We start from the raw sequence: 14,134 nt of genomic DNA on the forward strand, positions 1-14,134 counted from the left end.
TTATATCATAGGATAGATGCTATCTAAAGAACTGTGATTTCTACTTAATGTGAATAAAATAATGCATTCTCTTAGAGATATATTCTTGAATTTTATCTCTCAGCTCATAGGATGCAATATTTCCATTTGAAATTCCTTAAGATGAAAACATAAATTTAGGCATCCAGCAAGATTGTTCTAAAGGCAAAATTGAAATGATATGACTGAATTATTGTAGAAAGGGGAGTTTCTATAATTCTCCAAATGGCAATTTAAAGTGTATGTTATTTAGTTTTGCATCCAGGCATTTACTTCTACCTTATTCCTCCACCCCCAGCTGCCCTTTTTATCCCTTTTTAAAGCACACTAGAAAAGAGGAATGCGCTCAGTATGTCATTCTTTTTCTAAAAGCCTATCAAATCTTCTGTATTATTCAAACTGCTCTGGAAATTCACCTTTTCCACAAAAGTGTCCTAATTGAGTTAAATTCAATGAATATTATTGACCACTTGCTATTTTCTAGGCAGCATGCTGGGACACTGAAGACACAAAGATGCCCTAGTCTGTCCAGGCTGAGAAAAAACGAAAGAAGGAAAGAAGGAAAGAAAGAAGGAAAGAAAAGTAAGAAAAGAAAGAAAGAAAGAAAGAAAGAAAGAAGAAAGAAAGAAAGAAAGAAAGAAAGAAAGAAAGAAAGAAAGAAAGAAAGAAAGAAAGAAAGAAAAGAAATTGTAGCTGGCCTTCCCCTGCCACCATGGGCTCACCACTGTCCAAGGTCCTAAACTCTAATTAATCATGCTTTGGGGGGAGGCCTTTGAGATACCAATATATTAATAATACTCCCACTGTAATTAAGAGTCACATGCTCCTATATTTTTTTAAAAATGAATAATTAAATGAAAAAGCCACTTTTCAAGTCCCAGGTAGGCAGTTCATGCAGAAAATATGATGGGAAAAAAATAAATAAATAAAAAATAAATTAAAAAAAAAAAAAAGAAAATATGATGGGATTTTAGAAACTTGAGAGGAGGTATCTGCAGCGGACCAGGCAACTTAAAAAGTAGAGCTTTGAAGTTCAAATTCTGTCTGAGTGACACAAAAATTAGGAATTTGATGAGTCTTGGGGCAGAACCATTTAGTAAGGTGCAGTGGGGTAGCAAAGGGACAGAGCGGGGTGGCCATGGGAGCTGGAGATTGCAGTTTGGCTCAGCCTGTAAGTTCACATACAAAAGACAAGTTGGGCAAAATGATGGGTTTGAACCCCTTGTGGCAGAAAACATAGATAAATGTTTGAAAAGACAGTCTAGTGATATCAGAATATTCATCATCTCTTTATTTCAGAGTGAATACAAGTACACCCATCTATTAAATATTCATTGGATATATTATATACACATTATTTAAAGTCAGTGTAAATTCTGTACTTCCTTAAAACTTGCTGCTGAATGAAGAGGGCATGCTAAATGGAAATAAATGGACTTTGGGGACTGACAGAGCTTGTTCCAAGTCCTAATTCCACTGCTACCTAGCTGTGTGAGATTTGTTAAAATTACATAGTCTTTCAAAATTTCCTTTCATATTCTGTTAAATGGGGATAATAGTGCAACATCCAAGTTGTTGACAGTTTATTTTTTTATTTTTATTTTTTTTTTTAGTTGTTGACAGTTTAAATTAAACACCATCAACTCACCAATAAATTGGATGGGACAGAGTTAGGTCTCGGTAAGTTATTTTCATTTATGTGACATGATCGAAACAGGTACGTTGATGTGTTGTTCTGGGACTGGACATTATGCAGCTGCAACCAGATGATAGAAATCATACTTTAAAAGATTTGTGAAAGAAAGAGTTGAAATCTACCACAATCTCACCTTTAGAATCTAAACACAGTCAACACTGTAATGTTTTCTTTGCCTAGATTTTTTTTTCAAATATCTAACAAGATACTTTTTAAATGCTGCAATGCAAGTTGATGGGTTGATTTAACATCCATGCATGCACTGTGAATTCCCAAGGGGGTGTAAGGTAGTAGGGGATCTGTGTGTCTGTGTCAGCAAAATAGGCTGCAACTAGAGCCTAAGTAATGCTGAGAAGGCTGGGGGAGGAAAAAAACAACATGAAGAAAACAAGTAAAGCAAAGTCCACAGTTTGAAATCACACCAGTGTAAAACAGTGGAGGAAAAGCAAGGTGGTGTAGAAATGAGGAAAACAAGCAACGATTGGGGCGATAAAGGAAGTGACTTCATAAATAGTAATTTAGTTTGATGTTTAAAGTCTAGCTGTGTGTCACTGAGACCCAGACAGAGTCTGATCTGGGATCCTGAAGTGTACAAAAAATGTACAGTAGCAGAAAGAATAATAACCCACAGAAAAGGATCCATGACCAAAAGTAAGAGTAATAGCAACCAGAAACAATATATAGTGTTTTAAGCTATATGTAGATTGCCTGATGTAGATTCATGCATTCAGAACATCTCAACACATAGTTAAAATCCCTGCATTTCCTCACTCTATACTTCTTACACACAGCAGGTGATGTAGGTGGACAGATTGGGAGCAGATTGGGAGCAAGTGTTCTATGCAGTCCATCAGTCCGTCAGTCAGCAATATTTATTGAACAATTACTACAGTCGAGGCACCTGACATAGTGCTTACCACACAGCAGTGCATGGTTGAATTATGTCCCTGCGAAACCTATGTTTAGGTCCTAACCCTCGATACCTGTGATTAGGACCTTGTTTGGAAATAGAATCTTTGTAGCTGTAATCAAGTTGAGATGAGGTCATACTGGATTGGGGTGAGTCCTAAATCCACTGACTGGTGTGCTTATAAAGAGAGAGAGATTTGGAGACAAACACAGAGGGAAGATGCCCATAGGAAGACAGGCAGAAGCTACAGCCAAGGATTGCCAGCCACCAGCCAAAGCAGAAGGGGCAAGGAAGGATTCTTCCCTGGAGCCTCCAGAGGGAGCATGGCCTTATAGACATGTTGATTTCAGGGTTCTAATCTCCAGAACGGTGAAAGAATGGATTTCTGCTGTTTTAAGCCACTCATTTTGTGATGCTTTGTTACTGTAGCCCTAGGAAACTAACACAGTTGGTAGAGCTTATATTTTGTCAATAGGGGGAGCAGCAGATAATAATATATAATTAATATAATGTAATATAAAGTGATATAATTAATTAGGTATAAATAATAAGAGACTATGAATAATAAATATGCTGCATAACTTATTTCTGATATTGATGATTTTCTTGACTAAATAAAGAAGAGTGGTATCACAGAGGGTACTTGGACTATGAATCCAGTCTTTGATGGATTGTCCTGGGATGGCATTTCTGACCAGTCAGGCATATAAAAGCCAGAGGGGAGAGTTTCCAAAAAAGGAACAAATTCAAAGTCCCAGGGACTTTGCAAAGGAAGAGGAAAGAAAGAGTGTGAAATGGTAATATAATAATAAATATATATCTAGTCTTTGTCTCCAGTACCTGGCACAGAGATCCTAAAACCCTTAGAATTTCCTCAGTGATAGGGGTCAGAAGCACATCTGTTATTACTCATAATAAGTTGCTTTCGACCATACCAGCATTTATGTTAAAGACCTGACTCTTTGAGCATGGGTCTAGTTGCCAGAGGAACCAATCCTGTGATGAGGGTGCTGCAACTCTCAGCCCTGAGCTCCAGGGAGGGGAGAGGAGTCGAAGGTTGAGTTCAACCCCAGTGGCCAATGAATTAACCAATTATGCCTACATCACATAACCACCATAAAAACCCAGAACAAAGGGGTTCAGGGAGCTTCCAGGTAGGTGGACCCATCATGGTGCTGGGAGGGTGCTGTACCCTGAGAGGCTATGGAAACTCTGTACCCCTTCCCACATGCCCATTTGGCTGCTCCTGAGTCATATCCCTTATAATAAACTAGTAATACTAAAGTGTTTTCCTGAGTTCAGTGAGCCATTTTAGCAAATTATCCAACAGGAAGAAGGCATTGTGGGAACCCCTGATTAACAGTCTATCAGTCAGAAGTCCAGGAGACCTGGACTTACTATTATTTCTGAACTGGGGACAGCCTTGTGGTACTGAGCCTTAAAATGTGAGGTCTGCACACACTCTAAGTAGTTTGTATTAGATTTGCTTTATGTGGAAAGCCCACACATATGGTATCAGAAGTGTTGTCAGTATTAGAGGAAATAGAGCTGTCTTTTTAATGAACTTAGTGTATTTGTGAATCAGAAGGAATGTCGGTTGGCTGGAGTGTGTCAAGGGGATGTGATGGAGGTGGAGTCAGAGAGGACTTTGGGGTCAGGCCACTGATATCATGGGATAGAGTTTGGAATCTGTATTGATTGCAATGGGGCAGCACAGACATGTTTAAGAAGGGGAGATTAACACACTTGAAGATGATGAGGCTGAAATGTGGAAACGAATTGAGAGGGACAAAGATACATTGTGCTGGTGCTTGGCCTCATGCCAGCTCAGCTGCATGGCTTCGTACAACGCTCAGTGGAGATGTCCATGGGTGCTTAGGCATATGGTTCAAGCTTGAGGGGAACAGAGGCGATGGTGGTAAAATCTGAGACTCAACATAGAGTTTGCATCCAAAAGCCATGAGACTGGATGAGATTGAAAAGACAGCATGCAGCAGGGCTAAAGAAGGGTAGAGGCTGAGTCTAGGGTTCTCCATCATGGCCAGGTGGATCAAGTAGAGGCAAAAAATATGATGGAGAGAGTGTCCAGGGAGATAAAGGCAGCACACGGAGAGTGCAGTATCATAGTATGGGAGATAAACATTTCAAATAGAAGATAGTGGTAAAGAAAATAGTGCTCATAAGCTGAGTAAGATTTCTGACCTTGAGAAAAGTGGTTTCAATGGTGCACGTTTGTGAACACCTGACTGGAGGGCTTGGAGCACAGAAAGGGAGGTGAGGAAGGTGAAGAGGGCAAGTACAATCTACTATTCTTTCCATAGAGGAAAGATTAGAAAAGCCTAAACCCAGAGGCTTTATTTTAAAAATAAATTGGGAAGGGGCTCCAGGGTGGCTCAGTCAGTTGAGTGTCCAACTCTTGGTTTCAGCTGGGATCATGATCTCGGAGTCAGGAAGATCAAGCCCTGTGTTGGCCTCTGAGCTTGGCCTGGAGCCTGCTTGGGATTCTGGCCCTTGCCCACTGCCCCACCCCCACTAATATAAATAAATATATCTTTAAAAAATAAAAATAAATTTTGGGAAAGCTTAGATAGGGCAATAATCAGTCACAATTGAGAAATCCGTGCTGGAGCTACTGATTTCATAGATGGAACCTGACACAGAAATTAACCTATTGACTATTCCCCTACCTTGACTCTCTGAGTATGAGCAATACTACAGACATCTCCCAGCCTGTCTGTCCCTGTTGATTAAGCAAAACCGCTCAGGAATAGCCTAACATTTCAGAATGTTTTAACTTTATTTTATCCTATTTGATTGTAGGATCTATGTAATTGTGGCCTTTGTTTGTTCTATTAATACCGGTTAGGAGGACAAATTCCTTTATGCAATAAGTATCCAGATCAGTGGCCTTGGGCAAATGCCATCCTTTAAAAAGGAATTGTAAATGCCAGCAGTTCATAAAGAAGATGAAGATTCTCATGAATACAAAAGTATTTGAATTAGGGGCAAATTTTGCAGTGGTGCTTCTGACACCTGCCCTACATCCTCCTATTATCAGGAACATGGTTGGCTCTTGGACTGCTCAGAGCTTATGCCAGGGGAGGATCATGAAACATTGCAGTGAGAGAGACAAGTCTCATGACTCCTATAAGCCTTGGTTAAATGTGCATATTTGGGGATCCCTGGGTGGCTCAGTCGTTTGGTGCCTGCCTTTGGCCCAGGGCGCGATCCTGGAGACCCGGGATCAAATCCCACATCGGGCTCCTGGTGCATGGAGCCTGCTTCTCCCTCTGCCTGTGTCTCTGCCTCTCTCTCTCTCTGTGACTATCATAAACAAAAAAAAATTTTTAAAAAGTGCATATTTGTGATACTGTATTGCTTGTTCCCAAGTTTCTCTTAGGTCCAAATCATTGCAAACTAAATTTTCCACCCAAACTTCAAGAACCGTAAACATTGAAGAAAGTCCCAACACTGCCACCAAAAGCATTTATTTTCTGATTGCAAAAGGTATTCTTCATTACAGAATAACAATAGCTACTCACGACTTCAAATTTTTATGGAGCTATTGAGTCCTTATTCTAAGTGCTCTATATTTAATATTTCATCTAATAATGTTAACAGCTTTGAGAGATTAGTGTTACTATGATCACAATTCTACAGGTGAGGGATGGAAGAAACAGAGAATTTAAGTAATTTGCCTGTGATTGTTAATTTTATGGATCAACCTGGTTGAGTCATGGTGCCCAGATGTGTGATTATCCCTTCTGTTTCTGTGAGGGTGTTTTGGGGTGTGGTTAATATTTAAATGAGTGACCTCTGAATAAAGCAGATTGCCCTGAATGATGTGTATGGGCCTCATCATCCAATTGGTTGAAAGCCTGAATAGAACAAAAGACTGACCTCTCCTGAGCAAGGAGGAATTCCACCTGTGAGTGGGCTTGGGACTTGAACTGCAACATTGACTCCTGGCTGGGCCTTCAGTCTGTTGGCCCACTGCAGATTTTAGACTTGCCAGCCCTCATAATCGCTTGAGCTGGCCTCATTCTCTCTCTCTCTCTCTCTCTCTCTCTCTCTCTCTCTCTATATATATATATATATATATATATATATATATATATATATACACATACTATTTCTTGGGAGAACCCTGAATAATACATTGCAAAGGTCACATAGCTAGGCCAGTAGCAATGGCATTTTAACCAGGAAAACTGATAAAACACACATGAACACACTTCCTTCTATGATCAGTGCCCCAATTTTCTTTTGAGAATTGACCCTTCTACTTTTCCTCTTGTATACAGCTTTAGAAGATCCTGTCTTCCTCTAGCTAAGAATTTGCCTGGGATAGGAATTAAGGAAAGAAATACTATTCCTGGAACAAATGAGATTGTAAAGGGGTTAAAAATGAATTCTTGTGACAGTAACAGATTGAAAAGAAGTTCACTGGTTTCTAGTCTTGAGAGCCCTTCAGCATCCCTGCTTTCTGCTCTTCCTAAAGTTTTCCTTGAATTACATAGGCTTCTCCATATTTTACCAATAAATGTCCTTTTTCACTTAAGTTTTCTTAGAATCTTTATTCTATTCTATTCTTTATTTATTCTATTCTTTTGTCATTGTTACTGGTGTTGCTGTAACCAGAGAGCCATAAATGACAGAGAAATGTGTTAAGAATATGTTAAGAACATTCTACATAATAAAAGAATCCCAACAGAACACACTTGAGGCTGCATAAATTATCATGGATACATAACATATTTAACCAGTTCTCTAGGATGGGTCATTCATGTTGTCTCCATTTTTTCCATTCTTAAACACACATTACCTCTCCCCAGATATTGCCAGTTTGAGCATACAAGTGAAGAATGGGGAGGATTACATTAATTTACATTTTCCTGCCCTTATCTTTCTATGCAGAGTCAGAGCCACCTGCTCACTGAAATCAACCTCCCTCCTCGTTCTCTGTGAATACAAGTGTTGTCTCACATGCTTTCTCAGCAATTAGCCCCTCTTGTGACACAGCACAGTGTTTTCAGCATCCACCCCAGGGCTCTAGCTCTGACTTGTGACGACTCTCCCCTCAGGAGTGATCCTCCCCAGTGAGGTACCCCCGCCATCCCCACCGCAGATAGTGGCCATGCTCAGAAGGCCCTTGTGCATTGCAAAGGTGCCAAGTGCTTGTGTTCTCAAAGCCATCAGATGGCACTCCGTTTGCCGAAGTGACGCTGGTGCCCATGGTAGAGTAGACACTACAAAACTCTTGAATGAAGTTGCCCTTCTTGTAATGCTTGGATCTAGAGTTTCCCAAAGCTGACTATGGGCAGGATTCTTTTGGGTTTTGCCTATGACTCAGTTATTCTTAAAATGAGGTAGGGGTACAGGGGGATGGTGAACAATATACACATGGAAGACAGGTCATTTCGGTATTGGGAGCGTTGGGAGGAGAGATACCTGCACTTTGAAAAGTATATTTAATATTACAGTACAATTTTATATTTGGGAATTAACACAAATCACCTATCATTTTTTTTTAAATGCACCCATGGAGGATAAAGCTGGAAAAAAATTACCTTGATTATTAGCTACAAAGAAAATATACGGATTCCAAGCTGGAGGTATAATTTTAATAGTATGGCTGATTGGAATCTCCAGTTGGAACCTGAGCTGTTTGGTTTATTAAAAACACTGTGTTTCTCCCACCCTATCTCCATCAAACTCAACCCCAGCCAAGGGAAGTGACAGCCAATAGATGTCATACCATTCCCCCAACCCAACTCCTACTTCTTCTTCAAAGTAAAAGTTTTATATATATCAATACATTTGAATAGATTCCAAAAGCAGATCAGGTCTAAATAACTAAATTTTGAGAGTTAAAGAACACAAACTTTAACATTAATGAAAGAAATCGAAGAAGACACAAATAAATGAAAAGATACTCCATGCTTATGAATTGGAAGAATTACTGTTGTTAAAATGTCAATTTAAAATATCCAAGGTAATTGACAGACTTCATGCAATTCCTGTCAAAACTCCAATGGTATATTTTTCAAAGAAATTGAAATATTAACCCTAAAATTTGAATACAACCACAAAACACCCTGAATAGCCAAAGCAACCTTGAGAAAGAAGAATAAAACTGGAGATATCACTCTCCCTTAGATAAACTATATTACAAAGCTATAGTTATTATGATATTAGCATAAAAATAGACATTTAGATCAATAGATCAGAATAGAGAGCCCAGAAATAAAATAGAATAGAGAGCCCACACACATATGGTCAATTAATTTATGACAATGAGGAAAGGACAGTCTCTTCAATAAATGCTATTGGAAAAACTGGACAGCCACATGCAAATAAATGAAACTCAACAACTATCTTATACATACACAAAAATTAACTCGAAGTGGATTAAAGTCTTGAATGTAAGATCTGAAACCACAAAACTCCCAGAAGAAAATACAGAAGGTAAGATCCTCGGCATAGGTCATAATGATGATTTATTGAATCTGATACCAAAAGCAAATCGACAAAAGCAAAAATAAATAAGTGGGGCTATATGATACAAGATAGCTTCTGCACAGCAAAGGAAACCACTAGAAAAATTAAATGACAACCAACTGAATAGGAGAAAATATTTGCAAATTATATATCTAATAAGGGGCTAGTATCCCCACCCTTTTTTGGCCATGAAAAATAATGAAATCTTGTCACTTGCAATAACATGAGTGGACCCAAAGGGCATTATGCTAAGTGAAATAAGCCAAATAAAGACAGACAAATACGCTTGATCTCTCGTATGTGCAATCAAAAAGAGAAAAAAAACTCCTGGATTCAGAGAATAGATTGGTGGTCACCCAAGGTAGTAGGTGGCATAAATTTATTTATAATAAAAAGAAAATATTGAACAAATAGGTTGCTTTTATAATCAGGAAAAGACTGTTGAAAAAAAACACTAACTTTTAAATTTTGCTTTATTGTATTCCAAAAGTACTTTCAAACAATTTAAATGACCAAAGGTTACAAAAACATTTGCAAACAATAAGCAAAAAACCCTCACTGACCTAGGAAGTTAGTCACTTTTAATAGCTCCGTATATATTTTTGCAGTTAATGTAAATGCAAACATTAGTTTATCTTTTATTTTCTTTTTTAATACAAAAGAGAACACATTGCACAGGTGTCTGCTCCTTGATTATTCAGGGATAATTTAATCTTGAAGACGTTTCCATATAAGCACACATTGTTTTGGTGGCTGTATAGTATTCCATTTAACGGCAATAATGTATTTATTTACTCATAACTTATGCTTCAATTTTTTGCTCATTTTTTGTGGTTCCAAACTGTGAACCAGTATGCAAATATATCTGTAGGTTATATTGCCATTGAACCAATGAGTACTGTACCATCATGTATATTCATATATAATTTTGATACTGTTGTCCCTCTATAAATGTTGTACCAATTATACACCAATCAAAGCTCCCTCAAACTTTTCCAAGTTGAGTTGTAAAGTTTTTCTGTTTGCTAACCTGCTAGATTTTAAAAAGATCTCATTTTAATTTTAATTTGCATCTCTTCCTATGAATGAAGTTGAGCCTTTCTTCATATTGTAAGTAGTATTTTGCATTTTCGTTTCTGTCCTCTTTCTGTTTAGACATTGATCATTTTTGTATTATAGTATAGTTGGGCTTTTTCTTTTTGACTTTTAAGAGCTCTTCATATATTAAGAATATTAACTCTTTGCGGTATGAATTGCAAATACTTTCTTTCTGGTTTGTCCATTACTTTTTGAGTGGGCTTGCAGTGCTTTTGTATTGCAAAGTCTGTTTCTTCATGTGTTTGCTTTTACTGTTACTGTCTTGGGGTGTTTTTTTTTTTTTTTTTTTTTTTTGAGGATCATTGTTTCTCTGCATATTTTTAAGTTTCATGATGAACACTGGTGCGTTTTATTTTCATTTATCTTACTGGCATCTGGAGAGGCCTCTCTACCAGAGAGTGAGCACCCATCAGTTCCAAGGAATCTGCTTGCATTATGTGCTTAAAGTTTTCATTTCTGCTGTTTGCTCTGCTGTCTTTCTGAAATTCCTATAATCAAAAAGAACATTTACTGAGGCGTCTAGGGGGGCGCCAACCACTCAGTGGGAGTGGGATCCCAGGGAATAGAAGATTCCTTAGACCTACACTGCAACAAGCAGTGTTGGCAATCTCTCCTTCCCTACAGGCTCTAATCTAGTGCCTCTGATTCCAGAAGCCTTTCAGCATTCCATAGGGTAAATAGACTAGCTGCCCATCAGTGTCTCCCTCTGCAGACATTTAGGGTTGGCCTTCATCCATCTCCCTCAGTCATTTCCTCTTTCTTTATCATCAGTTTTCTCTCCTTGCATACTGTGAATTGGGGTTACAGATGTCTCCAAGGTTCATAGAACATGGAATCTTTGTTTCAATTTCTTATTCTGTGTATTATTCCTGGGTGAGTTTCAAGAGAAGAAGGGAGAAGCCAGGAACCTTACTAATCTCTTTAGGGACACTTTCGGCTAATAGAAACGATACTTAAACCAAGATCCATTCATCAAACAAAAAGAAATCATACATTTGTTTTCTGCATGTCTTGTTAAAGAGACTCTCCCACTCCCTGAGAAAATTATATCAACTCTGGAACAATTTTCTTTTATAAGAAATCAGTTTTAATCTCAGCTATTAATATCCAGAGCTCTTAAGAAAGCTTGTGTTAAAAATAGTAGTAGCACATTTTAGGCAGAAGCTAATTTCCTGAAAGGAAAGTTGTCTCAATAATATTGCATTTTTTTTTACAACTGGCCTTGGAAAAATGGCCAGTGCTATTCCAACTAGGGATAGTATAATTGCAACACAATAGCACTGAAGTGGGAAAAAAAAGTCACATGTACATTATAGAAATTTGCCTCCTGTTGCCACTGATGGAGAAAATAAAAAAAGAAAATAGTGTCTTTTTTTTCTTAGAGTTTAGAAATCTTGATCATAATTTTCTTGGTGGACCCAAGTAGTTTGTTACTAAGAAATTATGCCTGCCTTGTAATAAGTCTCACGCAAAGTAACTTATATGAATATCTACCATGCTTCATTGGATAGGATATAAAAATTAAAACCAAGCTCCATAAACCACAAAATTAGCAGCAATAATCACTAATATGTGGCCTCGTTGTTGCTTCTTATACAAACTGCCTTCCGTTGTAAAAATTAATACTGCACATCTAAACTTGGTTTTTTTCCAGCTGTCCCTCTCAGTTCCATTAATAAAGAGAATTCCATCATTTCTGTTTGGAATTGTTTTGAAGATGACTACAGAGACATTTCTGAGGTGGACATGGACAGAATACTTGACGTCATTTCCCAAACACCACTAATCGGTAATTGGTTTTGCTTGAGGGTGCTCACGCTGAGACTTAATTATTTATTGGCACAAAGCATAAAATAAGTAGTCCATTAAGAGGTTTGATTCAGGTAGATTCAGAACCTAGCACATACATTAACCAATTCACCCTTCTCTAATAGGTTTTACAGTACTTCACAAACCGTAAGGTTTATTCACCCATTAATGTTGATGAGCTATCTGTGCGTCACTCCACTCAGCATTGATGGGGGTTGCCCAGGATAATCCCCTGCCAGGGGAAGTGAGAGGAATAGACTTTAAAAGATGCCAAACTTGAAAATTTACATCAGCATTTAAACTGCATTATTACTCCTCCACATTCATTGGGCTTTCCTTTCTTCAGTCAAGAGGTCTTGGGACTGCAGAAGATCAGTATGATCCATAAAGGTAAGAGAGGTTGGAAATGTGTAAGAACGGAGTTCAAACCACACTTCCCAATTTAAAGAAAGTAAAGCTTAAAAACAGAGCAGCTCATTGCTATGTGCAATGTGAACATTCCTTGATCTGTACCTCTACTTTTCGGGGAAGGCTCAAACATCAGAACTAAGGACCCTTTCTGCATGAGTTTTCAGAGTGCTTGTTGCTGGCTGACTGCACCTGTGTTCTTCAAGCCCTGACTTGGTTGGTTTGGGGGCCGGAATGGAATCAGAATGGAAAACCCAGGAGCTGGGAACCATCAAAGAAACTAACAAGACTTACAAGAAAAATGAAGCATAGCATTCTGACCTAATGACCTAGATCACATTGGGGTCAGATGCTTCTCCCTGTTTGATTGGTTTTTCCCCCCAGTAGGAAGACAATAGGCCAGTACCATGAGTTAACTGGTGTCAAACGGAGAGTTTGAATTTTTAAAAATATTTTATTGATTTACTTGAAAGAAAGGAGAGTGACAGGAAGAAGCAGACTCCCCACTGAGCAGGGAGCCCAATATGGGGCTGGATCCCAGCACCCCAGGAACATGACCCCAGCCAAAGGCAGACGCTCAGCTGACTGAGCCACCCAGGTACCCCTGGAAAGTCTGAATTCTAATTTGTAATTTTTTAGTTGTTTTCTGGTGGTCCTTATAACAGTGGTAATCATCATATTTTAGGGATTGAATTTGATTGGATTTTGGAGAGGATAAGTTTTTCTGCCTAAGCTAAGTTCTTGCTCTAATAATGACAAAGCTTCCGGAGTGCAAGGCAGACAGGAAGGTAATAAGAAAAGTAGAAACTTTACTAGAAACAGTCTGATAGGAATACAGACAGGCAGCAGCAACCAGTAATTGTCCTAGTGGTCAAGACCTTATCAAAACGTGTAACAGTAAGCAAAGGAAGGTTTAAAAATAACATTTATGGTCAGAGCAGGGGCTGTCAGCTCTGTTAGAAGAAAGGGCAGCTAAATCTGGAAAGACATCTCTATCTGGAAAGGACACTGCTTGGGGGAAGATGAGAGAGAGAGGGAGCTTCAGTTGCCGTTAGAACTTTGTCAGCCCAGACTGAAAATAACACTAATTATATTAAAGGATTACAGCCCCTTGTACATGGATATAACATCATCCAGGATTTTGTACAAATGGTAGACATGCAATAATGCTCTACAAAATGGTCAAACAAATTTAAAAAGGTCACCTCAACTTCTAAACCAACCAAATATCTGGATATCTAATTAGCTAATTGATGCCATAACAATCTCTCAAACTTCAGCAACAGAATCTTACTTATTAAAGACCCGAATGCTTTAATGTGGGGCACCTGGGTGGCTCTATGTCTCTGCCTCTCTCTGTGTATCCCTCATGAATAAATAAATAAAATATTTTTTAAAAATGCTTTAATGTATATGTAGAAGCATATGCATATGCATAAATACACATCTATCCATGTAGGTGTCTATCTGTGCATGCATGTGTGCATCCCTATATCTCCTCTTCTTCCAGTCTCAGGAAGACAGAGATAACTAATAATTTTCCCACATAAAATAACACTTTGGACAGTTCTTAATACTTACAAAATAGAATTTTTTTTCAAAACAAATCTGATTTCTTTTTTTCCCAATTGCTGTTACAATAAAAAACAAATTTGCAAGGAAAACATTGCTGTTATGTTTTATTCTGTAAAGTA

General features: G+C 38.2%; 1 long non-coding RNA gene across 1 annotated transcript; it reads left to right on the forward strand.

Annotated features, from left to right (window-relative positions):
* Positions 1-506: 506 nt before the first annotated feature.
* LOC112644009 (uncharacterized) lies at positions 507-13,783 on the forward strand. Its single transcript, XR_003126056.3, has 4 exons — positions 507-751; positions 1,632-1,698; positions 11,878-12,012; positions 12,158-13,783. It is a non-coding gene; the product is annotated as an uncharacterized LOC112644009 (long non-coding RNA).
* Positions 13,784-14,134: the final 351 nt, after the last annotated feature.

This window comes from Canis lupus, chromosome 1 (genome assembly GCF_003254725.2).
Source record: "Canis lupus dingo isolate Sandy chromosome 1, ASM325472v2, whole genome shotgun sequence".
Taxonomy (NCBI): domain Eukaryota; kingdom Metazoa; phylum Chordata; class Mammalia; order Carnivora; family Canidae; genus Canis; species Canis lupus.